At 38.3% G+C, this 27,950-nt stretch overlaps 1 long non-coding RNA gene across 3 annotated transcripts in view; it reads right to left on the bottom strand.

Moving 5' to 3' along the window:
* The window catches only part of LOC130343845 (uncharacterized), a 136,534-nt gene that overhangs the window by 36,978 nt on the left and 71,606 nt on the right, over nucleotides 1-27,950 (bottom strand). The window lies entirely within an intron of this gene.

Here is a 27,950-nt window from a genome sequence, read left to right as displayed (position 1 = left end):
CAAAATATACATTATATACATTATATACATTATATTAGACATTATATCAGACATTATATACATTATATCAGACAATATATACTTTATATACATTATATTAGACGTTATATACATTATATACATTATATCAGACAAAATATACATTATATACATTATATCAGACATTATATACATTATATACATTATATCAGACATTATATACATTATATACATTATATACATTATATTAGACATTATATCAGACATTATATACATTATATCAGACAATATATACTTTATATACATTATATTAGACGTTATATACATTATATGTTCACACTGGTGTGGTGCTGTGCGGCGTCCGTTGCTGCCGTGGCGCCGTGTCTGCGGGGGGGTGCGGCCCATAGACTGGTTTGAGTGGCATTGGGGCCGCTCTGCCAGTGGGTCGTTCCCCCCCCTGTGGACACTGGTGTCGCGGCAGTGGTGGTCGCCACCCGGATCTGCGCCATTTTATGCTAGAGACGTTAGGGACCCACTCTGGATAGGCGGCCTTGACGTGGCGAGTGGCTTGTACTGTTTGATCAAAACGTATAATAACAACCTGTTAGTTTTTGAATTTATGCTGAGAAGCAATCAGATCATTATACAAGATTGTAGATGTGCACCATGTCTGTTTTTCTACCCGAATTCACATTATATACATTACATTAGACATTATATACATTATATCAGACATTATATACATTATATCAGACAATATATACATTATACACATTATATACATTATATCAGACATTATATACATTATATCAGACAATATATACATTATACACATTATATACATTACATTAGACATTATATACATTATATCAGACAATATATACATTATACACATTATATACATTATATCAGACAATATATACATTATACACATTATATACATTATATCAGACATTATATACATTATATCAGACATTATATACATTATATACATTATATTAGACATTATATACATTATATACATTATATCAGACATTATATACATTATATCAGACAATATATACATTATACACATTATATTAGACATTATATACATTATATACATTATATCAGACATTATATACATTATATCAGACAATATATACATTATACACATTATATACATTACATTAGACATTATATACATTATATCAGACAATATATACATTATACACATTATATACATTATATCAGACATTATATACATTATATCAGACAATATATACATTATACACATTATATTAGACATTATATACATTATATACATTATATCAGACATTATATACATTATATCAGACAATATATACATTATACACATTATATACATTACATTAGACATTATATACATTATATCAGACAATATATACATTATACACATTATATACATTATATTAGACATTATATACATTATATACATTATATCAGACATTATATACATTATATCAGACAATATATACATTATATCAGACAATATATACATTATACACATTATATACATTATATCAGACATTATATACATTATATCAGACAATATATACATTATACACATTATATACATTACATTAGACATTATATACATTATATCAGACAATATATACATTATACACATTATATACATTATATCAGACATTATATACATTATATCAGACAATATATACATTATACACATTATATACATTACATTAGACATTATATACATTATATCAGACAATATATACATTATACACATTATATACATTATATCAGACATTATATCAGACATTATATACATTATATCAGACAATATATACATTATACACATTATATACATTATATCAGACATTATATACATTATATCAGACAATATATACATTATACACATTATATACATTATATCAGACATTATATACATTATATCAGACAATATATACATTATATACAATATACTGTGTAGTATTCACAACACTAGAGCATCATCGTCTCTGCTATTCCAGGCCATAGTGTGTCCCCCGCAGACCCTCCTAGTCCAGTTTAAAAGCCAAACAGACGCACAGATACTTTTATTGCGCTGATACTTTCTAAAAAACCTATTAGGAGAGGAGAGAGATTTGTGCTGCTGATGTTCTCTACAGATCGCTGCTTACTGTATACTGTGGGACAATATTCTCACCTCCCCATGGTCCTGTCTGTATTCTTCCGCTGCACTGCAGCCTCTAGTGATGGTCACATGATGGTCACTAGAGGCCGGACTACAGAAGAGTCTCTATACAGATTGCTGCTTACTGTATACTGTGGGACAACATTCTCACCTGCCCATGGTCCTGTCTATATTCTTCTGCTGCACTGCAGCCTCTAGTGATGGTCACATGATGGTCACTAGAGGCCGGACTACAGAAGAAGAATACGGGGAGGTGAGACTGCTCTTCCCACAGTATACAGTAAGCAGCAATCTCTATAGAACCCTTTTACATTATTGATATGTTATGATTGGGTTTGCATCTCTGTAGTGTTTTTTTTCTCTTTTCTTTCAATTTTGCTGACTCTTTAAGTTACATCATCAGTCTCAGATGTTGTGACATGATCGGTCTCAGTCATTGTGACATCATCAGTCTCAGTCATTGTGACATCATCGGTCTCAGTCATTGTGACATCATCAGTCTCAGTCATTGTGACATCATCAGTCATTGTGACATCATCGGTCTCAGTCATTGTGACATCATCAGTCATTGTGACATCATCAGTCATTGTGACATGATCGGTCTTAGTCATTGTGACCTCATCAGTCATTGTGACATCATCAGTCACAGTCATTGTGACATCATCGGTCTCAGTCATTATGACATCATCAGTCTCAGTCATTGTGACATCATCAGTCTCAGTCATTGTGACATCATCAGTCATTGTGACATCATCAGTCTCAGTCATTGTGACATCATCAGTCATTGTGACATCATTGTCTCAGTCATTGTGACATCATTGGTCTCAATCATTGTGACATGATCGGTCTCAGTCATTGTGACATCATCGGTCTCAGTCATTGTGACATCATCGGTCACAGTCATTGTGACATGATCGGTCACAGTCATTGTGACATCATCGGTCTCAGTCATTATGACATCATCAGTCATTGTGACATCATTGTCTCAGTCATTGTGACATCATTGGTCTCAATCATTGTGACATCATCAGTCATTGTGACATCATTGTCTCAGTCATTGTGACATCATTGGTCTCAATCATTGTGACATCATCAGTCTTAGTCATTGTGACATGATCGGTCTCAGTCATTGTGACATCATCGGTCTCAGTCATTGTGACATCATCGGTCGCAGTCATTGTGACATGATCGGTCACAGTCATTGTGACATCATCGGTCTCAGTCATTATGACATCATCAGTCTCAGTCATTGTGACATCATCAGTCTCAGTCATTGTGACATCATCAGTCATTGTGACATCATCAGTCACAGTCATTGTGACATCATCGGTCTCAGTCATTATGACATCATCAGTCTCAGTCATTGTGACATCATCAGTCTCAGTCATTGTGACATCATCAGTCATTGTGACATCATCAGTCTCAGTCATTGTGACATCATCAGTCATTGTGACATCATTGTCTCAGTCATTGTGACATCATTGGTCTCAATCATTGTGACATGATCGGTCTCAGTCATTGTGACATCATCGGTCTCAGTCATTGTGACATCATCGGTCACAGTCATTGTGACATGATCGGTCACAGTCATTGTGACATCATCGGTCTCAGTCATTATGACATCATCAGTCATTGTGACATCATTGTCTCAGTCATTGTGACATCATTGGTCTCAATCATTGTGACATCATCAGTCATTGTGACATCATTGTCTCAGTCATTGTGACATCATTGGTCTCAATCATTGTGACATCATCAGTCTTAGTCATTGTGACATGATCGGTCTCAGTCATTGTGACATCATCGGTCTCAGTCATTGTGACATCATCGGTCGCAGTCATTGTGACATGATCGGTCACAGTCATTGTGACATCATCGGTCTCAGTCATTATGACATCATCAGTCTCAGTCATTGTGACATCATCAGTCTCAGTCATTGTGACATCATCAGTCATTGTGACATCATCAGTCTCAGTCATTGTGACATCATCAGTCATTGTGACATCATTGTCTCAGTCATTGTGACATCATCAGTCTCAGTCATTGTGACATGATCGGTCTCAGTCATTGTGACATCATCGGTCTCAGTCATTGTGACATCATCGGTCTCAGTCATTGTGACATCATCAGTCATTGTGACATCATTGATCTCAGTCATTGTGACATCATCGGTCTCAGTCATTGTGACATCATCGGTCTCAGTCATTGTGACATCATCAGTCTCAGTCATTGTGACATCATCAGTCTCAGTCATTGTGACATCATCAGACATTGTGACATCATTGTCTCAGTTATTGTGACATCATTGATCTCAGTCATTGTGACATCATCAGTCTCAGTCATTGTGACATCATTGATCTCAGTCATTGTGACATGATCGGTCTCAGTCATTGTGACATCATCGGTCTCAGTCATTGTGACATCATCGGTCTCAGTCATTGTGACATCATCAGTCTCAGTCATTGTGATATCATTGGTCTCAGTCATTGTGACATCATCAGTCATTGTGACATCATTGGTCTCAGTCATTGTGACATCATCGGTCTCAGTCATTGTGACATCATCGTTCTCAGTCATTGTGACATCATTGGTCTCAATCATTGTGACATCATCAGTCTCAGTCATTGTGACATGATCGGTCTCAGTCATTGTGACATCATCGGTCTCAGTCATTGTGACATCATCGGTCTCAGTCATTGTGACATCATCAGTCATTGTGACATCATTGATCTCAGTCATTGTGACATCATCGGTCTCAGTCATTGTGACATCATCGGTCTCAGTCATTGTGACATCATCAGTCTCAGTCATTGTGACATCATCAGTCATTGTGACATCATCAGTCTCAGTCATTGTGACATCATCAGTCATTGTGACATCATTGTCTCAGTCATTGTGACATCATTGATCTCAGTCATTGTGACATCATTGATCTCAGTCATTGTGACATCATCAGTCTCAGTCATTGTGACATTATCGGTCTCAGTCATTGTGACATCATCGGTCTCAGTCATTGTGACATCATCAGTCATTGTGACATCATTGATCTCAGTCATTGTGACATCATCGGTCTCAGTCATTGTGACATCATCGGTCTCAGTCATTGTGACATCATCAGTCTCAGTCATTGTGACATCATTGTCTCAGTCATTGTGACATCATCAGTCTCAGTCATTGTGACATGATCGGTCTCAGTCATTGTGACATCATCGGTCTCAGTCATTGTGACATCATCGGTCTCAGTCATTGTGACATCATCAGTCATTGTGACATCATTGATCTCAGTCATTGTGACATCATCGGTCTCAGTCATTGTGACATCATCGGTCTCAGTCATTGTGACATCATCAGTCTCAGTCATTGTGACATCATCAGTCTCAGTCATTGTGACATCATCAGTCATTGTGACATCATCAGTCTCAGTCATTGTGACATCATCAGACATTGTGACATCATTGTCTCAGTTATTGTGACATCATTGATCTCAGTCATTGTGACATCATCAGTCTCAGTCATTGTGACATCATTGATCTCAGTCATTGTGACATCATCAGTCATTGTGACATGATCGGTCTCAGTCATTGTGACATCATCGGTCTCAGTCATTGTGACATCATCGGTCTCAGTCATTGTGACATCATCAGTCTCAGTCATTGTGATATCATTGGTCTCAGTCATTGTGACATCATCAGTCATTGTGACATCATTGGTCTCAGTCATTGTGACATCATCGGTCTCAGTCATTGTGACATCATCGTTCTCAGTCATTGTGACATCATTGGTCTCAATCATTGTGACATCATCGGTCTCAGTCATTGTGACATGATCGGTCTCAGTCATTGTGACATCATCGGTCTCAGTCATTGTGACATCATCGGTCTCAGTCATTGTGACATCATCAGTCATTGTGACATCATTGATCTCAGTCATTGTGACATCATCGGTCTCAGTCATTGTGACATCATCGGTCTCAGTCATTGTGACATCATCAGTCTCAGTCATTGTGACATCATCAGTCATTGTGACATCATCAGTCTCAGTCATTGTGACATCATCAGTCATTGTGACATCATTGTCTCAGTCATTGTGACATCATTGATCTCAGTCATTGTGACATCATTGATCTCAGTCATTGTGACATCATCAGTCTCAGTCATTGTGACATTATCGGTCTCAGTCATTGTGACATCATCGGTCTCAGTCATTGTGACATCATCAGTCATTGTGACATCATTGATCTCAGTCATTGTGACATCATCGGTCTCAGTCATTGTGACATCATCGGTCTCAGTCATTGTGACATCATCAGTCTCAGTCATTGTGACATCATCAGTCTCAGTCATTGTGACATCATCAGTCATTGTGACATCATCAGTCTCAGTCATTGTGACATCATCAGACATTGTGACATCATTGTCTCAGTCATTGTGACATCATTGATCTCAGTCATTGTGACATCATCAGTCTCAGTCATTGTGACATCATTGATCTCAGTCATTGTGACATCATCAGTCATTGTGACATGATCGGTCTCAGTCATTGTGACATCATCGGTCTCAGTCATTGTGACATCATCGGTCTCAGTCATTGTGACATCATCAGTCTCAGTCATTGCGATATCATTGGTCTCAGTCATTGTGACATCATCAGTCATTGTGACATCATTGGTCTCAGTCATTGTGACATCATCAGTCATTGTGACATGATCGGTCTCAGTCATTGTGACATCATCGGTCTCAGTCATTGTGACATCATCGGTCTCAGTCATTGTGACATCATCAGTCTCAGTCATTGTGATATCATTGGTCTCAGTCATTGTGACATCATCAGTCATTGTGACATCATTGGTCTCAGTCATTGTGACATCATCGGTCTCAGTCATTGTGACATCATCGTTCTCAGTCATTGTGACATCATTGGTCTCAATCATTGTGACATCATCAGTCTCAGTCATTGTGACATGATCGGTCTCAGTCATTGTGACATCATCGGTCTCAGTCATTGTGACATCATCGGTCTCAGTCATTGTGACATCATCAGTCATTGTGACATCATTGATCTCAGTCATTGTGACATCATCGGTCTCAGTCATTGTGACATCATCGGTCTCAGTCATTGTGACATCATCAGTCTCAGTCATTGTGACATCATCAGTCATTGTGACATCATCAGTCTCAGTCATTGTGACATCATCAGTCATTGTGACATCATTGTCTCAGTCATTGTGACATCATTGATCTCAGTCATTGTGACATCATTGATCTCAGTCATTGTGACATCATCAGTCTCAGTCATTGTGACATTATCGGTCTCAGTCATTGTGACATCATCGGTCTCAGTCATTGTGACATCATCAGTCATTGTGACATCATTGATCTCAGTCATTGTGACATCATCGGTCTCAGTCATTGTGACATCATCGGTCTCAGTCATTGTGACATCATCAGTCTCAGTCATTGTGACATCATCAGTCTCAGTCATTTTGACATCATCAGTCATTGTGACATCATCAGTCTCAGTCATTGTGACATCATCAGACATTGTGACATCATTGTCTCAGTCATTGTGACATCATTGATCTCAGTCATTGTGACATCATCAGTCTCAGTCATTGTGACATCATTGATCTCAGTCATTGTGACATCATCAGTCATTGTGACATGATCGGTCTCAGTCATTGTGACATCATCGGTCTCAGTCATTGTGACATCACCGGTCTCAGTCATTGTGACATCATCAGTCTCAGTCATTGCGATATCATTGGTCTCAGTCATTGTGACATCATCAGTCATTGTGACATCATTGGTCTCAGTCATTGTGACATCATCGGTCTCAGTCATTGTGACATCATCGTTCTCAGTCATTGTGACATCATTGGTCTCAATCATTGTGACATCATCAGTCTCAGTCATTGTGACATGATCGGTCTCAGTCATTGTGACATCATCGGTCTCAGTCATTGTGACATCATCGGTCTCAGTCATTGTGACATCATCAGTCATTGTGACATCAATGATCTCAGTCATTGTGACATCATCGGTCTCAGTCATTGTGACATCATCGGTCTCAGTCATTGTGACATCATCAGTCTCAGTCATTGTGACATCATCAGTCATTGTGACATCATCAGTCTCAGTCATTGTGACATCATCAGTCATTGTGACATCATTATCTCAGTCATTGTGACATCATTGATCTCAGTCATTGTGACATCATTGATCTCAGTCATTGTGACATCATCAGTCTCAGTCATTGTGACATGATCGGTCTCAGTCATTGTGACATCATTGATCTCAGTCATTGTGACATCATCGGTCTCAGTCATTGTGACATCATCGGTCTCAGTCATTGTGACATCATTGATCTCAGTCATTGTGACATCATCGGTCTCAGTCATTGTGACATGATCGGTCTCAGTCATTGTGACATCATTGATCTCAGTCATTCTGACATCATTGGTCTCAGTCATTGTGACATCATCGGTCTCAGTCATTGTGACATCATCAGTCATTGTGACATCATTGGTCTCAGTCATTGTGACATCATCAGTCATTGTGACATCATCGGTCTTAGTCATTGTGACATCATCAGTCATTGTGACATCATTGATCTCAGTCATTGTGACATCATCGTTCTCAGTCATTGTGACATCATTGGTCTCAATCATTGTGACATGATTGGTCTCAGTCATTGCGACATCATCGGTCTCAGTCATTGTGACATCATTGGTCTCAATCATTGTGACATGATCAGTCTCAGTCATTGTGACATCATCAGTCTCAGTCATTGTGACATCATCGGTCTCAGTCATTGTGACATCATCGTTCTCAGTCATTGTGACATCATTGGTCTCAATCATTGTGACATCATTGGTCTCAGTCATTGCGACATCATCGGTCTCAGTCATTGTGACATCATTGGTCTCAATCATTGTGACATGATCAGTCTCAGTCATTGTGACATCATCAGTCTCAGTCATTGTGACATCATCGGTCTCAGTCATTGTGACATCATCAGTCATTGTGACATCATCAGTCTCAGTCATTGTGACATCATCAGTCATTGTGACATCATTGGTCTCAGTCATTGTGACATCATCAGTCTCAGTCATTGTTACATCATCAGTCTCAGTCATTGTGACATCACCGATCTCAGTCATTGTGACATCATCGGTCTCAGTCATTGTGACATCATCAGTCATTGTGACATCATTGGTCTCAGTCATTGTGACATGATCGGTCTCAGTCATTGTGACATCATCAGTCTCAGTCATTATGACATCATCAGTCATTGTGACATCATTGGTCTCAGTCATTGTGACATCATCAGTCTCAGTCATTGTGACATCATCAGTCATTGTGACATCATTGGTCTCAGTCATTGTGACATCATCAGTCTCAGTCATTGTGACATTATTGGTCTCAGTCATTGTGACATCAGTTATTGTGACATCATTGGTCTCAGTCATTGTGACATCATTGGTCTCAGTCATTGTGACATCATCAGTCTCAGTCATTGTGACATCATTGGTCTCAGTCATTGTGACATCATCAGTCTCAGTCATTGTGACATCATCGGTCTCAGTCATTGTGACATCATCGGTCTCAGTCATTGTGACATCATCAGTCTCAATCATTATGACATCACCGTTCCCGTTATCACCATCCGGTACCTGATTTCCAGAATGTAACTTTTTTATCTTGCAGATAAAACTTTCCCCGTGTACAGCGGCGGATTTTCTGGCGGTCACACGTGAGCGCGGCCCTCGCGCGGGCAGACATGTATATTAATACTTGGCACTTATTGAAGTAAATATGAATATTCATCCTCATTTATATTTCAGGGCTCCGGGCTCCTCCAGGACCGCGCCGCTTTTGACCAATTCTCATCCACATTAGGAGATGACAGCTCTCACTCCTGGGCCCTGACAGAGGTCCGCGCAATTCTGTGGAGGTCCCGGGATGGGGGAGCTCCCAGCTGTCCGCAAACACTCATTAAGAGCCGCCGACCATCCGCCGAATCTCCGGGAGAATTGTTAATCACGCCGCGACCGCACTAATTAGGAAGCTGACGGGGCAGAGAGCGCACAAGGACAAACGCGCCAAACAAAGGACTGAAACTTCAAGAAGAGCCTCATTACCGGGCGGCGCAGGGTTCACGCTGAAACTTGGGAGCAAATTAGGGAAAGCAGCGGTGGGCGACGGAATCTGAGAACTGAGATGAGCATGGAAGAAAAAAATCTCGCTGCAGCCGGGAACGGAATCCGAGTGTGACCGTACAGCGGTCACATGCGCCAAATGTGCAAACTGCGCCAAATATTCCCTTTAAAACGTGCCCGGATTGTCTACGTAAATCCCTGTTTGCGCTTGTATCGTAATTTCCATCATAGGAGAGGAACGAATTGACCCCTTACGTGCTTGACTCAAATGTCCCCCACACATTTTAGAGCAGTGTTTCCCAACCAGGGTGCTTCCAGCTGTTCCAAAACTACAACTCCTAGCATGCCCGGACAGCCAATGGCTGTCCAGGCATGCTGGGAGTTGTAGTTTTGCGACAGCTGGAAGCTCCATGGTTGGGAAACACTGATATGTGTGTGTGTATGATGACCTCTCTGTTGACTCTAAATGTCAGAGGGGAGAAGGTCGGGCAAGTGCCCCCCTGCAGAATACATGTATGAGTGTATGTAGGGATGGAGAGTGCATGCTGGGAGTTGTAGTTTTGCAACAGCTGGAGGCTCCCTGATTGGGAACCACTGATCTGTATGTATAATAACCTCTCTGTTGAATCTGGATGTCAGAGAGGAGAAGATCGGGCAAGTGCCCCCCTGCAGAATACATGTATGAGTTTATGTAGGGATGGAGAGTGCATGCTGGGAGTTTTAGTTTTGCAACAGCTGGAGACTCCCTGACAAGGATTTCAGCAGAGAGCACTGTGGTCAGTGCAAAAAGAAAAGAACTTCCTCTATAGTATACAGCAGCTGATAAGTACTGGAAGGATTAATATTTTAATAGAAGTTATTTACAAATCTGTTTAACTTTATGGCACCAGTTGATTTAAAAAAAAAATCCATCAGTGTACCCTTTAACCCCTTCATGACCCGGGGTTTTTCCATTTTTGCACTTTCGTTTTTTCCTCCTTACCTTTAAAAAATCACAACTCTTTCAATTTTGTACTTAAAAATCCATATGATGCCTATTTTTTGCGCCAACAATTCTACTTTGTAATGACATCAGTCATTTTACCCAAAAATCTACGGCGAAACAGGAAAAAAAATCATTGTGCGACAAAAATTGAAGAAAAAACTCCATTTTGTAAATTTTGCGGCTTCCTTTTCTACACAGTACATTTTTCGGTAACAATGACCCCTTCTCTTTATTCTGTAGGTTCATACGAGTAAAATGATCCCCTACTTATATAGGTTGGATTTTGTTGTACTTCTTGAAAAAAATCATAACTACATGCAGGAAAATGTATACGTTTAAAATTGTCATCTTCTGACCCCTATAACTTTTTTATTTTTCCACATACGGGGCGGTATGAGGGTCATTTTTTGCACGATGATCTGAAGTTTTTGTATTGATAGGACTTATTGATCACTTTTTATTAATTTTTTCATGATAAAAAAAAGTGACCAAAATTACACTATTTTGGACTTTGGAATTTTTTTGCGTATACGCCATTGACCGTGCAGTTTAATTAATGATATATTTTTATAATTCGGACATTTACACACGCGGCGATATCATATGGTTATTTTTATTTACACTGTATTTTTTTTTAAAGGGAAAACTTTTATTGGGAAAGGGTTAAATGATCTTTATTAACTTTTTCTTTCAATTTTTATGCAATGTTATATATAGGAGACTATAACACTGCACACACTGATCATTGTTATCCCATAGGAGAAGATAATACTGCACACACTGATCATTGTTATCCCATAGAGGCTATAATACTGATCACACTGATCATTGTTATCCCATAGGAGACTATAACACTGCACACACTGATCATTGTTATCCCATAGGGGCTATAACACTGCACACACTGATCATTGTTATCCCATAGGAGACTATAACACTGCACACACTGATCATTGTTATCCCATAGGAGACTATAACACTGCACACACTGATCATTGTTATCCCATAGGGGGCTATAACACTGCACACACTGATCATTGTTATCCCATAGGAGACTATAACACTGCATACACTGATCATTGTTATCCCATAGGAGAATATAATACTGCACACACTGATCATTGTTATCCCATAGGGGGCTATAATACTGATCACACTGATCATTGTTATCCCATAGGAGACTATAACACTGCACACACTGATCATTGTTATCCCATAGGGGCTATAACACTGCACACACTGATCATTGTTATCCCATAGGAGACTATAACACTGCACACACTGATCATTGTTATCCCATAGGAGACTATAACACTGCACACACTGATCATTGTTATCCCATAGGAGACTATAACACTGCACACGCTGATCATTGTTATCCCATAGGGGCCTATAACACTGCACACACTGATAATTGTTATCCCATAGGAAACTATAGCGCTGCACACACTGATCATTGTTACCCCATAGGAGACTATAACACTACACACACTGATCAATGTTACCCCATAGGAGACTATAACACTGCACACACTGATCAATGTTACCCCATAGGAGACTATTACACTGCACACACTGATCAATGTTATCCCATAGGAGACTATAACACTGCACACATTGATCATTGTTATCCCATAGGGGCTATAACACTGCACACACTGATCATTGTTATCCCATAGGAGACTATAACACTGCACACACTGATCATTGTTATCCCATAGGAGACTATAACACTGCACACACTGATCATTGTTATCCCATAGGGGGCTATAACACTGCACACACTGATCATTGTTATCCCATAGGGGACTATAACACTGCATACACTGATCATTGTTATCCCATAGGAGAATATAATACTGCACACACTGATCATTGTTATCCCATAGGGGGCTATAATACTGATCACACTGATCATTGTTATCCCACAGGAAACTATAACACTGCACACACTGATCATTGTTATCCCATAGGGGCTATAACACTGCACACACTGATCATTGTTATCCCATAGGAGACTATAACACTGCACACACTGATCATTGTTATCCCATAGGAGACTATAACACTGCACACACTGATCATTGTTATCCCATAGGAGACTATAACACTGCACACGCTGATCATTGTTATCCCATAGGGGCCTATAACACTGCACACACTGATAATTGTTATCCCATAGGAAACTATAGCACTGCACACACTGATCATTGTTACCCCATAGGAGACTATAACACTGCACACACTGATCAATGTTACCCCATAGGAGACTATAACACTGCACACACTGATCAATGTTACCCCATAGGAGACTATAACACTGCAAACAGTGATCAATGTTATCCCATAGGAAACTATAGCACTGCACACACTGATCATTGTTACCCCATAGGGGACTATAACATGCAGTACATTGATCTCTCATACTCTTCAATGCTATGCCATAGCATAGCATAGATCAGTGTTTCTGCCGCTTGACTGCTCATGCCTGGATCTCAGTCATTTGGTGATCGGATGCAAAGGAGGAAGGTAAGGCACCTCCTCGTGTCCTCCAGCTGTTTGGGACGCTGCAATTTCGCCGCGGCAGTGCCGCGCGCTATTAACCCTTTAGACGCGGAGTTCAAAGTTGATCGCCGCGTCTAAAGTGACAGCTAATAAGTGGCGGTTAGCTCAGTGGGCTGTTCGGGACCCGGCCGTTGCTTGGTGCCGGGCCCGACCCACTATGATGCTGTGACCCCGCATTATAGAAAGGGAAAGGACCCAGGATGTACCAGTACCTCATGGGTCAGGAAAGGGTTAAGTCATCTCCAGATACTCACCTGTGCGCATGATTAAGGGGATCCTCCCCGAAACGTAGCGTCGGTCCGGCTATGGATGTGGGTGCAATGGCTCCTATACTCTTCTATTTCTGTAAAATGAATGAAGAAATGACGACTGATCCGGTCTGTGAATCCTCTGTAATCTCTGATCCTCTGTTCTGCGCATTATATGAGCCGCAGCGCGGGGGAGACTGGTTACTATTAAAGAATTACCGAATTTACCGGCCGTTTACTATCACTTATAGAAGGTCTGTGCGTCCTGCTGGGCTCAATGGATCTATAGAATAGTATCGACAGTATATTCACATTTTCTGCAATTTTACGGACACAATTTTTTAAAATAAAATACACGGTGTGAACGGAGCCTTAGGTTGGGATTCCACACGACTTTTCTGTGACATATTTTTTTTTGACCTGAAGAGAAAAACTTGAAAAAACACCACAAGAAACTGCCCCTCATTTTACCCTCCAAAACGATTTTGTGACTTTTTTCAAAAATAGTGCATTTTAGCATAGTTTTTTTTTATTCATTTATTTTGCATTTTTTTATTTCATTTCATTAAGGAGGAAAAAATGATGGAAAAAAAATGCCAAAATAAAAATACACATTGCAGGGGGGCAGGGTTAGCAAAAAAAAAAAAAAAGTTTAAAAAAACAGCCTCCGCACACTGCCATTTTGGAAAACTGCCACTGAGCCTAAGCACACCCCAAAAGGTTGTAAAAAATGCAAAAAAAAGAAATGGTTCATACTTTCCTAGTTTTCATGCAGTTCTCATTTAGATTTTGTGCAGTTTTCATGCCGTTATTGTGCAGATTTTATGTAGTTTTTTTGTGCCGTTTTCATGCAGCAATTGTGCAGTTTTCATGCAGTTATTGTGCAGTTTTCATGCAGTTATTGTGCAGTTTTCATGCAGTTATTGTGCAGCTTTCATGCAGTTATTTGCAGCTTTCATGCAGTTATTGTGCAGATTTTGTGCAGTTATTGTGCTATTTTCATGCAGTTATTGTGCAGCTTTCATGCAGTTATTTGCAGCTTTCATGCAGTTATTGTGCAGCTTTCGTGCAGTTATTGTGCAGTTATTGTGCCGTTTTCATGCAGTTATTGTGCAGCTTTCATGCAGTTATTGTGCAGCTTTCATGCAGTTATTTTGCAGCTTTCATGCAGTTATTGTGCAGCTTTCATGCAGTTATTGTGCAGATTTCGTGAAGTTATTGTGTGGCTTTCATGCAATTATTGTGCAGTTTTTATGTAGTTTTTTGTGCAGCTTTCATGCAGTAATTTTGCAGCTGTCATGCAGTTATTTTGCAGCTTTTATGCAGTTATTGTGCAGATTTCATGCAGTTATTTTGGAAAACTGCCACTGAGCCTAAGCACACCCCAAAAGATTGTAAAAAATGCCAAAAAAAAATGGTTCATACTTTCCTAGTTTTCATGCAGTTCTCATTTAGATTTTGTGCAGTTATTGTGCAGATTTTATGTATTCTTTTTGTGCCGTTTTCATGCAGCAATTGTGCAGCTTTCATGCAGTTATTGTGCAGTTTTCATGCAGTTATTGTGCAGCTTTCGTGCAGTTATTGTGCAGATTTTGTGCAGTTATTGTGCAGCTTTCATGCAGTTATTTTGCAGCTTTCATGCAGTTATTGTGCAGCTTTCATGCAGTTATTGTGCAGATTTCGTGAAGTTATTGTGTGGCTTTCATGCAATTATTGTGCAGTTTTTATGTAGTTTTTTGTGCAGCTTTCATGCAGTAATTTTGCAGCTTTCATGCAGTTATTTTGCAGCTTTTATGCAGTTATTGTGCAGATTTCATGCAGTTATTGTGCAGCTTTCATGCAGTTATTGTGCAGATTTCGTGCAGTTATTGTGCAGATTTCGTGCAGTTATGTAGTTTTTTTGTGCAGCTTTCATGCAGTTATTTTGCAGCTTTCATGCAGTTATTGTGCAGCTTTCATGCAGTTATTGTGCAGATTTCATGCAGTTATTGTGCGGCTTTCATGCAGTTATTGTGCAGCTTTCATGCAGTTATTGTCCAGATTTCGTGCAGTTATTGTGCAGATTTCGTGCAGTTATTATGTAGTTTTTTTGTGCAGCTTTCATGCAGTTATTGTGCAGCTTTCATGCAGTTATTGTGCAGCTTTCATGCAGTTATTGTGCAGATTTCATGCAGTTATTGTGCGGCTTTCATGCAGTTATTGTGCAGTTCTTGTTTAGTTTTTGTAAAGTTGTTGGGGGAGATTTTTCAAACCACTGCAAAGGAAAAGTTGCCCATATCAACCAATCCGATCGCTTCTTTCATTTTGCTGAGTCCTTTTCAAAAATGAAGGAATTCTGGTTGCTATGGACAACTCAGCAACTTTTGCTCTAGACAGGTTTTGATAAATCTCCCGCTTCTTGTGCAGTTTTCATTCAGTCTTCGTGCAGTTGTCGCCGTTCTGGAGGTTCTGCGGCAGTGATTCCAGCCGTACTCAGCTCCATTACTCCGGAACAATAACATTATCGCCATTCTCTACATTATCGCAGGTATCAGCCGCGCTGCTGCTGCGTTTACTGCTCCTTTAAGAGTCGTGGCTATAATTGACGGCTTCTCGGCGGCGGTTTACCGTCTACATATCCAGTAATATATGTTCATTGTGTGTCGTCTCCAGGGCGCCCGCCATAGATGTCACTTTGTGTAATATATCTGCAGATAAAACAATGTGGCGCTATCAGTATGTCAGGCGGAGTATTACAGCTCATTACTGCCGCGTGGTGCCGATCCAGGATCCACATTAATAATACCGCCACCTATTAGGTATCACACGCTGTAATTTACCGCCTCCCCGGTCATTCCCTCACCGGCAGGAAACGGGAACCATGTGGAGGATCAACATCCGTCAGGCTGTACATGTGCAGCGTCATGTAGTGCAACCATGATAGCACAGGACCAGGCAGAGAGGACAGGACCAGACAAGACAGGACCGGACAGGAAAGGACCCAACATGAACAGAGAGGACAGGATCAGAGTAGACAGAGAGGACAGGATCAGAGAAGACAGGACAGAGAAGACAGGACAGAGAGGACAGGATCAGAGAAGACAGGACAGAGAGGACAGGATCAGAGAAGACAGGACAGAGAAGACAGGACAGAGAAGACAGGACAGAGAGGACAGGACAGAGAGGACAGGATCAGAGAAGACTGGACAGAGAGGACAGGACAGAGAAGACAGGACAGAGAGGAAAGGACAGAGAGGACAGGATCAGAGTAGACAGAGAGGACAGGATCAGAGAAGACAGGACAGAGAGGACAGGACAGAGAAGACAGGACAGAGAGGACAGGATCAGAGAAGACAGGACAGAGAAGACAGGACAGAGAAGACAGGACAGAGAAGACAGGACAGAGAAGACAGGACAGAGAGGACAGGACAGGGAGGACGGGATCAGAGTAGACAGAGAGGACAGGATCAGAGAAGACAGGACAGAGAAGACAGGACAGAGAGGACAGGATCAGAGAAGACAGGACAGAGAAGACAGGACAGAGAAGACAGGACAGAGAAGACAGGACAGGGAGGACAGGACAGAGAGGACAGGATCAGAGTAGACAGAGAGGACAGGATCAGAGAAGACAGGACAGAGAAGACAGGACAGAGAGGACAGGATCAGAGAAGACAGGACAGAGAAGACAGGACAGAGAAGACAGGACAGAGAAGACAGGACAGAGAGGACAGGATCAGAGAAGACAGGACAGAGAAGACAGGACAGAGAGGACAGGATCAGAGAAGACTGGACAGAGAGGACAGGACAGAGAGGACAGGATCAGAGTAGACAGAGAGGACAGGATCAGAGAAGACAGGACAGAGAAGACAGGACAGAGAGGACAGGACAGAGAAGACAGGATCAGAGAGGACAGGATCAGAGAGGACAGGATCAGAGAAGACTGGACAGAGAGGACAGGACAGAGAAGACAGGACAGAGAAGACAGGACAGAGAGGACAGGATCAGAGAAGACAGGACATAGAGGACAGGATCAGAGAAGACAGGACAGAGAGGACAGGACAGGGAGGACAGGACAGAGAGGACAGGACAGAGAAAACAGGACAGAGAGGACAGGATCAGAGAAGACAGGACAGAGAGGACAGGACAGGGAGGACAGGACAGAGAGGACAGGACAGAGAAGACAGGACAGAGAGGACGGGATCAGAGAGGACAGGACAGAGAGGACAGGACAGGGAGGACAGGACAGAGAAGACAGGACAGAGAGGACAGGATCAGAGAAGACTGGACAGAGAGGACAGGACAGGGAGGACAGGACAGAGAGGACAGGACAGAGAGGACAGGATCAGAGAAGACAGAGAGGACAGGACAGAGAAGACAGGACAGAGAGGACAGGACAGAGAGGACAGGACAGAGAGGACAGGACAGAGAAGACAGGATCAGAGAAGACTGGACAGAGAGGACAGGACAGAGAGGACAGGACAGAGAGGACAGGACAGAGAAGACAGGATCAGAGAAGACTGGACAGAGAGGACAGGACAGAGAGGACAGGACAGAGAAGACAGGATCAGAGAAGACTGGACAGAGAGGACAGGACAGAGAGGACAGGACAGAGAGGACAGGACAGAGAGGACAGGACAGAGAAGACAGGATCAGAGAAGACAGGACAGAGAGGACAGGACAGAGAAGACAGGACAGAGAGGACAGGACAGAGAGGACAGGACAGAGAGGACAGGACAGAGAGGACAGGACAGAGAGGACAGGATCAGAGAAGACTGGACAGAGAGGACAGGACAGAGAGGACAGGACAGAGAAGACAGGATCAGAGAAGACAGGACAGAGAGGACAGGATCAGAGAGGACAGGACAGAGAGGACAGGACAGAGAGGACAGGACAGAGAGGACAGGACAGAGAAGACAGGACAGAGAGGACAGGACAGAGAAGACAGGACAGAGAGGACGGGATCAGAGAGGACAGAGAAGACAGGACAGAGAGGACAGGATCAGAGAAGACAGGACAGGATCAGAAAGGACAGGATCAGAGAGGATGTATTTCAGTTGTATATATATCTCTGTGATCAGTTGTATATATATCTCTGTGATCAGTTGTATATAAATCTCTGTGATCAGTTGTATATATCTCTGTGATCAGTCGTATATATATCTGTGATCAGTCGTATATATATCTGTGATCAGTCGTATATATATCTCTGTGATCAGTTGTATATATCTCTGTGATCAGTCGTATATATATCTCTGTGATCAGTCGTATATATATCTCTGTGATCAGTCGTGTATATATCTCTGTGATCAGTCGTACATGTATCTCTGATCAGTCGTATATATATCTCTGTGATCAGTCATATATATATATATATATCTCTGTGATCAGTCGTATATATATCTCTGTGATCAGTCGTATATATATATCTCTGTGATCAGTCGTATACATATCTCTGTGATCAGTCGTATATATATCTCTGTGATCAGTCGTATATATATCTCTGTGATCAGTCGTATATATATCTCTGTGATCAGTCGTATATATATCTCTGTGATCAGTCGTATATATATCTCTGTGATCAGTTGTATATATATCTCTGTGATCAGTCGTATATATATCTCTGTGATCAGTCGTATATATATATCTGTGATCAGTCGTATATATATCTCTGTGATCAGTTGTATATATATATCTCTGTGATCAGTCGTATATGTATCTCTGTGATCAGTCGTATATATATATATCTCTGTGATGTTAGATCAGTCGTATATATATCTCTGTGATCAGTTGTATATATATCTCTGTGATCAGTCGTATATGTATCTCTGTGATCAGTCGTATATATATCTCTGTGATCAGTCGTATATATATATCTGTGATCAGTCGTATATATATCTCTGTGATCAGTCGTATATATATATCTGTGATCAGTCGTATATATATCTCTGTGATCAGTTGTATATATATCTCTGTGATCAGTCGTATATATATATATATCTGTGATCAGTCGTATATGTATCTCTGTGATCAGTCGTATATATATCTCTGTGATCAGTCGTATATATATCTCTGTGATCAGTTGTATATATATCTCTGTGATCAGTTGTATATATATCTCTGTGATCAGTCGTATATATATCTCTGTGATCAGTCGTATATATATCTCTGTGATCAGTCGCATATATATCTCTGTGATCAGTTGTATATATATCTCTGTGATCAGTTGTATATATATATCTCTGTGATCAGTCGTATATATATCTCTGTGATCAGTTGTATATATATCTCTGTGATCAGTCGTATATATATATATATATCTGTGATCAGTCGTATATATATCTCTGTGATCAGTTGTATATATATCTGTGATCAGTCGTATATATATCTCTGTGATCAGTTGTATATATATATCTCTGTGATCAGTCGTATATATATCTCTGTGATCAGTCGTATATATCTCTGTGATCAGTCGTATATATATATATATATATCTGTGATCAGTCGTATATATATCTCTGTGATCAGTCGTATATATATCTCTGTGATCAGTCGTATATATATCTCTGTGATCAGTTGTATATATATCTCTGTGATCAGTCGTATATATATCTCTGTGATCAGTCGTATATATATCTCTGTGATCAGTCGTATATATATCTCTGTGATCAGTTGTATATATATCTCTGTGATCAGTCGTATATATATCTCTGTGATCAGTCGTATATATATCTCTGTGATCAGTCGTATATATATATCTGTGATCAGTCGTATATATATCTCTGTGATCAGTCGTATATATATCTCTGTGATCAGTTGTATATATATCTCTGTGATCAGTCGTATATATATCTCTGTGATCAGTCGTATATATATCTCTGTGATCAGTTGTATATATATCTCTGTGATCAGTCGTATATATATATCTCTGTGATCAGTCGTATATATATATCTCTGTGATCAGTCGTATATATATATATCTCTGTGATCAGTTGTATATATATCTCTGTGATCAGTCGTATATATATATCTCTGTGATCAGTCATATATATATATATATATATATCTGTGATCAGTCGTATATATATCTCTGTGATCAGTTGTATATATATCTCTGTGATCAGTTGTATATATATCTCTGTGATCAGTCGTATATATATCTCTGTGATCAGTCGTATATATATATATATATATATATATATATCTGTGATCAGTCGTATATATATCTCTGTGATCAGTCGTATATATATCTCTGTGATCAGTCGTATATGTATCTCTGTGATCAGTCGTATATATATCTCTGTGATCAGTCGTATATATATCTCTGTGATCAGTCGTATATATATATATATCTGTGATCAGTCGTATATATATCTCTGTGATCAGTCGTATATATATCTCTGTGATCAGTCGTATATATATCTCTGTGATCAGTCGTATATATATCTCTGTGATCAGTCGTATATATATCTCTGTGATCAGTCGTATATGTATCTCTGTGATCAGTCGTATATATATCTCTGTGATCAGTCGTATATATATCTCTGTGATCAGTCGTATATATATATATATCTGTGATCAGTCGTATATGTATCTCTGTGATCAGTCGTATATATATCTCTGTGATCAGTCGTATATATATCTCTGTGATCAGTTGTATATATATCTCTGTGATCAGTCGTATATATATATCTGTGATCAGTCGTATACATATCTCTGTGATCAGTCGTATATATATCTCTGTGATCAGTCGTATATATATCTCTGTGATCAGTCGTATATATATATCTGTGATCAGTCGTATATATATCTCTGTGATCAGTTATATATATATCTCTGTGATCAGTCGTATATATATCTCTGTGATCAGTCGTATATATATCTCTGTGATCAGTCGTATATATATCTCTGTGATCAGTCGTATATATATCTCTGTGATCAGTCGTATATATATCTCTGTGATCAGTTGTATATATATCTCTGTGATCAGTTGTATATATATCTCTGTGATCAGTCGTATATATATCTCTGTGATCAGTCGTATATATATATCTCTGTGATCAGTCATATATATATATATATATCTGTGATCAGTCGTATATATATCTCTGTGATCAGTTGTATATATATCTCTGTGATCAGTTGTATATATATCTCTGTGATCAGTCGTATATATATATATATATATATATATCTGTGATCAGTCGTATATATATCTCTGTGATCAGTCGTATATATATCTCTGTGATCAGTCGTATATATATCTCTGTGATCAGTCGTATATATATCTCTGTGATCAGTCGTATATATATCTCTGTGATCAGTCGTATATATATCTCTGTGATCAGTCGTATATGTATCTCTGTGATCAGTCGTATATATATCTCTGTGATCAGTCGTATATATATCTCTGTGATCAGTCGTATATATATATATATATATATGTGATCAGTCGTATATATATCTCTGTGATCAGTCGTATATATATCTCTGTGATCAGTCGTATATATATCTCTGTGATCAGTCGTATATATATCTCTGTGATCAGTCGTATATATATCTCTGTGATCAGTTGTATATATATCTCTGTGATCAGTCGTATATATATCTCTGTGATCAGTCGTATATATATATATATATCTGTGATCAGTCGTATATGTATCTCTGTGATCAGTCGTATATATATCTCTGTGATCAGTCGTATATATATCTCTGTGATCAGTTGTATATATATCTCTGTGATCAGTCGTATATATATATCTGTGATCAGTCGTATACATATCTCTGTGATCAGTCGTATATATATCTCTGTTATCAGTCGTATATATATCTCTGTGATCAGTCGTATATATATATCTGTGATCAGTCGTATATATATCTCTGTGATCAGTTATATATATATATCTCTGTGATCAGTTGTATATATATCTCTGTGATCAGTCGTATATATATCTCTGTGATCAGTCGTATATATATCTCTGTGATCAGTCGTATATATATCTCTGTGATCAGTCGTATATATATCTCTGTGATCAGTTGTATATATATCTCTGTGATCAGTTGTATATATATCTCTGTGATCAGTCGTATATATATCTCTGTGATCAGTCGTATATATATATCTCTGTGATCAGTCATATATATATATATATATATATATATCTGTGATCAGTCGTATATATATCTCTGTGATCAGTTGTATATATATCTCTGTGATCAGTTGTATATATATCTCTGTGATCAGTCGTATATATATATATATATATATATCTGTGATCAGTCGTATATATATCTCTGTGATCAGTCATATATATATCTCTGTGATCAGTCGTATATATATCTCTGTGATCAGTCGTATATATATCTCTGTGATCAGTCGTATATATATCTCTGTGATCAGTCGTATATATATCTCTGTGATCAGTCGTATATATATCTCTGTGATCAGTCGTATATGTATCTCTGTGATCAGTCGTATATATATATCTGTGATCAGTCGTATATGTATCTCTGTGATCAGTCGTATATGTATCTCTGTGATCAGTCGTATATATATCTCTGTGATCAGTCGTATATATATCTCTGTGATCAGTCGTATATGTATCTCTGTGATCAGTCGTATATATATCTCTGTGATCAGTCGTATATATATCTCTGTGATCAGTCGTATATATATCTCTGTGATCAGTCGTATATATATATCTGTGATCAGTCGTATATGTATCTCTGTGATCAGTCGTATATATATCTCTGTGATCAGTCGTATATATATATATATATCTGTGATCAGTCGTATATATATCTCTGTGATCAGTCGTATATATATCTCTGTGATCAGTTGTATATATATCTCTGTGATCAGTCGTATATATATATCTGTGATCAGTCGTATACATATCTCTGTGATCAGTCGTATATATATCTCTGTGATCAGTCGTATATATATCTCTGTGATCAGTCGTATATATATATCTGTGATCAGTCGTATATATATCTCTGTGATCAGTTATATATATATATCTCTGTGATCAGTCGTATATATATCTCTGTGATCAGTCGTATATATATCTCTGGGATCAGTCGTATATATATCTCTGTGATCAGTCGTATATATATCTCTGTGATCAGTCGTATATATATCTCTGTGATCAGTCGTATATATATCTCTGTGATCAGTCATATATATATAACTCTGTGATCAGTCGTATATATATATCTGTGATCAGTCGTATATATATCTCTGTGATCAGTCGTATATATATCTCTGTGATCAGTCGTATATGTATCTCTGTGATCAGTCGTATATATATATATCTCTGTGATCAGTCGTATATATATCTCTGTGATCAGTTGTATATATATCTCTGTGATCAGTTGTATATATATCTCTGTGATCAGTCGTATATATATCTCTGTGATCAGTCGTATATATATCTCCGTGATCAGTTGTATATATATCTCTGTGATCAGTCATATATATATATCTGTGATCAGTCGTATACATATCTCTGTGATCAGTCGTATATATATCTCTGTGATCAGTCGTATATATATCTCTGTGATCAGTCGTATATATATATCTGTGATCAGTCGTATATATATCTCTGTGATCAGTTATATATATATCTCTGTGATCAGTCGTATATATATCTCTGTGATCAGTCGTATATATATATATATATCTGTGATCAGTCGTATATATATCTCTGTGATCAGTCGTATATATATCTCTGTGATCAGTCGTATATATATCTCTGTGATCAGTCGTATATATATCTCTGTGATCAGTCGTTTATATATCTCTGTGATCAGTCGTATATATATCTCTGTGATCAGTCGTATATATATCTCTGTGATCAGTCGTATATATATCTCTGTGATCAGTCGTATATATATCTCTGTGATCAGTCGTATATATATCTCTGTGATCAGTTGTATATATATCTCTGTGATCAGTCGTATATATATCTCTGTGATCAGTCGTATATATATCTCTGTGATCAGTCGTATATATATCTCTGTGATCAGTCGTATATATATCTCTGTGATCAGTTGTATATATATCTCTGTGATCAGTCGTATATATATATCTGTGATCAGTCGTATACATATCTCTGTGATCAGTCGTATATATATCTCTGTGATCAGTCGTATATATATCTCTGTGATCAGTCGTATATATATATATCTGTGATCAGTCGTATATATATCTCTGTGATCAGTTATATATATATCTCTGTGATCAGTCGTATATATATCTCTGTGATCAGTCGTATATATATCTCTGTGATCAGTCGTATATATATCTCTGTGATCAGTTGTATATATATCTCTGTGATCAGTTGTATAAATATCTCTGTGATCAGTCGTATATATATCTCTGTGATCAGTCGTATATATATATCTCTGTGATCAGTCGTATATATATCTCTGTGATCAGTTGTATATATATCTCTGTGATCAGTTGTATATATATCTCTGTGATCAGTCGTATATATATATATATATATATATATATCTGTGATCAGTCGTATATATATCTCTGTGATCAGTCGTATATATATCTCTGTGATCAGTCGTATATATATCTCTGTGATCAGTCGTATATATATCTCTGTGATCAGTCGTATATATATCTCTGTGATCAGTCGTATATATATCTCTGTGATCAGTCGTATATATATCTCTGTGATCAGTCGTATATATATCTCTGTGATCAGTCGTATATATATCTCTGTGATCAGTCGTATATATATCTCTGTGATCAGTCGTATATGTATCTCTGTGATCAGTCGTATATATATCTCTGTGATCAGTCGTATATATATCTCTGTGATCAGTCGTATATATATATATATATATCTGTGATCAGTCGTATATATATCTCTGTGATCAGTCGTATATATATCTCTGTGATCAGTTGTATATATATCTCTGTGATCAGTCGTATATATATATCTGTGATCAGTCGTATACATATCTCTGTGATCAGTCGTATATATATATCTCTGTGATCAGTCGTATATATATCTCTGTGATCAGTCGTATATATATATCTGTGATCAGTCGTATATATATCTCTGTGATCAGTTATATATATATCTCTGTGATCAGTCGTATATATATCTCTGTGATCAGTCGTATATATATCTCTGTGATCAGTTGTATATATATCTCTGTGATCAGTCGTATATATATCTCTGTGATCAGTCGTATATATATCTCTGTGATCAGTTGTATATATATCTCTGTGATCAGTCGTATATATATCTCTGTGATCAGTCGTATATATATCTCTGTGATCAGTCGTATATATATCTCTGTGATCAGTCGTATATATATCTCTGTGATCAGTCGTATATATATCTCTGTGATCAGTCGTATATATATCTCTGTGATCAGTCGTATATATATCTCTGTGATCAGTCGTATATATATCTCTGTGATCAGTCGTATATATATCTCTGTGATCAGTTGTATATATATCTCTGTGATCAGTCGTATATATATCTCTGTGATCAGTCGTATATATATCTCTGTGATCAGTCGTATATATATCTCTGTGATCAGTCGTATATATATCTCTGTGATCAGTCGTATATATATCTCTGTGATCAGTCGTATATATATCTCTGTGATCAGTCGTATATATATCTCTGGGATCAGTTGTATATATATCTCTGTGATCAGTCGTATATATATCTCTGTGATCAGTCGTATATATATCTCTGTGATCAGTCGTATATATATCTCTGTGATCAGTCGTATATATCTCTCTGTGATCAGTCGTATATATACCTCTGTGATCAGTCGTATATATATCTCTGTGATCAGTCGTATATATATATATATATCTGTGATCAGTCGTATATATCTCTCTGTGATCAGTCGTATATATATCTCTGTGATCAGTCGTATATATATCTCTGTGATCAGTCGTATATATCTCTCTGTGATCAGTCGTATATATATCTCTGTGATCAGTCGTATATATATCTCTGTGATCAGTCGTATATATCTCTCTGTGATCAGTCGTATATATATCTCTGTGATCAGTCGTATATATATATATCTCTGTGATGTTAGTTGTTCACTATGTGATTGTTGTCCCTGATGTGCGGACATATTGCAGGTTCTCTGCATCCAGGAGCCGCACAAGACAGAAGATCTTCTTGGCCCTTTTGCATTTTGTTATTGTGCACTGTTACTTTTTTATCTTGTTACTTTTGTATCTTTTTACTCTGTATCATCACTTTTGTAGCTTCTTACTTTTATCTTATTAATTTTGTTACTTTCTATTTAGTTATTTTTGCATCTTGTTACTGAGCATTGTTTTACTTTTGTATCTTGTTACTGGGCATTGTTTTACTTTTGTATCTTGTTACTGGGCATTGTTTTACTTTTGTATCTTGTTACTGGGCATTGTTTTACTTTTGTATCTTGTTACTGGGCATTGTTTTACTTTTGTATCTTGTTACTGGGCATTGTTTTACTTTTGCATCTTGTTACTGGGCATTGTTTTACTTTTGTATCTTGTTACTGGGCATTGTTTTACTTTTGTATCTTGTTACTGGGCATTGTTTTACTTTTGTATCTTGTTACTGGGCATTGTTTTACTTTTGTATCTTGTTACTGGGCATTGTTTTACTTTTGTATCTTGTTACTGGGCATTGTTTTACTTTTGTATCTTGTTGCTTTGTAGTGTGGAGCGGCATAGGCCATATTCGAATTCGCGATATTTCGTGAATATATGGACGAATATTCGTCATATATTCGCTAAATTCGCATATTCGTAATATACGCGATTTATTTTCGCATATGTGAAAATTCGCTTATGCGAAAATTTGCATATGTGGAAATTTG

The sequence above is a fragment of the Hyla sarda genome, unplaced genomic scaffold (assembly GCF_029499605.1).
Source record: "Hyla sarda isolate aHylSar1 unplaced genomic scaffold, aHylSar1.hap1 scaffold_69, whole genome shotgun sequence".
Lineage (NCBI taxonomy): Eukaryota > Metazoa > Chordata > Amphibia > Anura > Hylidae > Hyla > Hyla sarda.
This window is presented reverse-complemented; position numbering and strand designations above follow the sequence as displayed.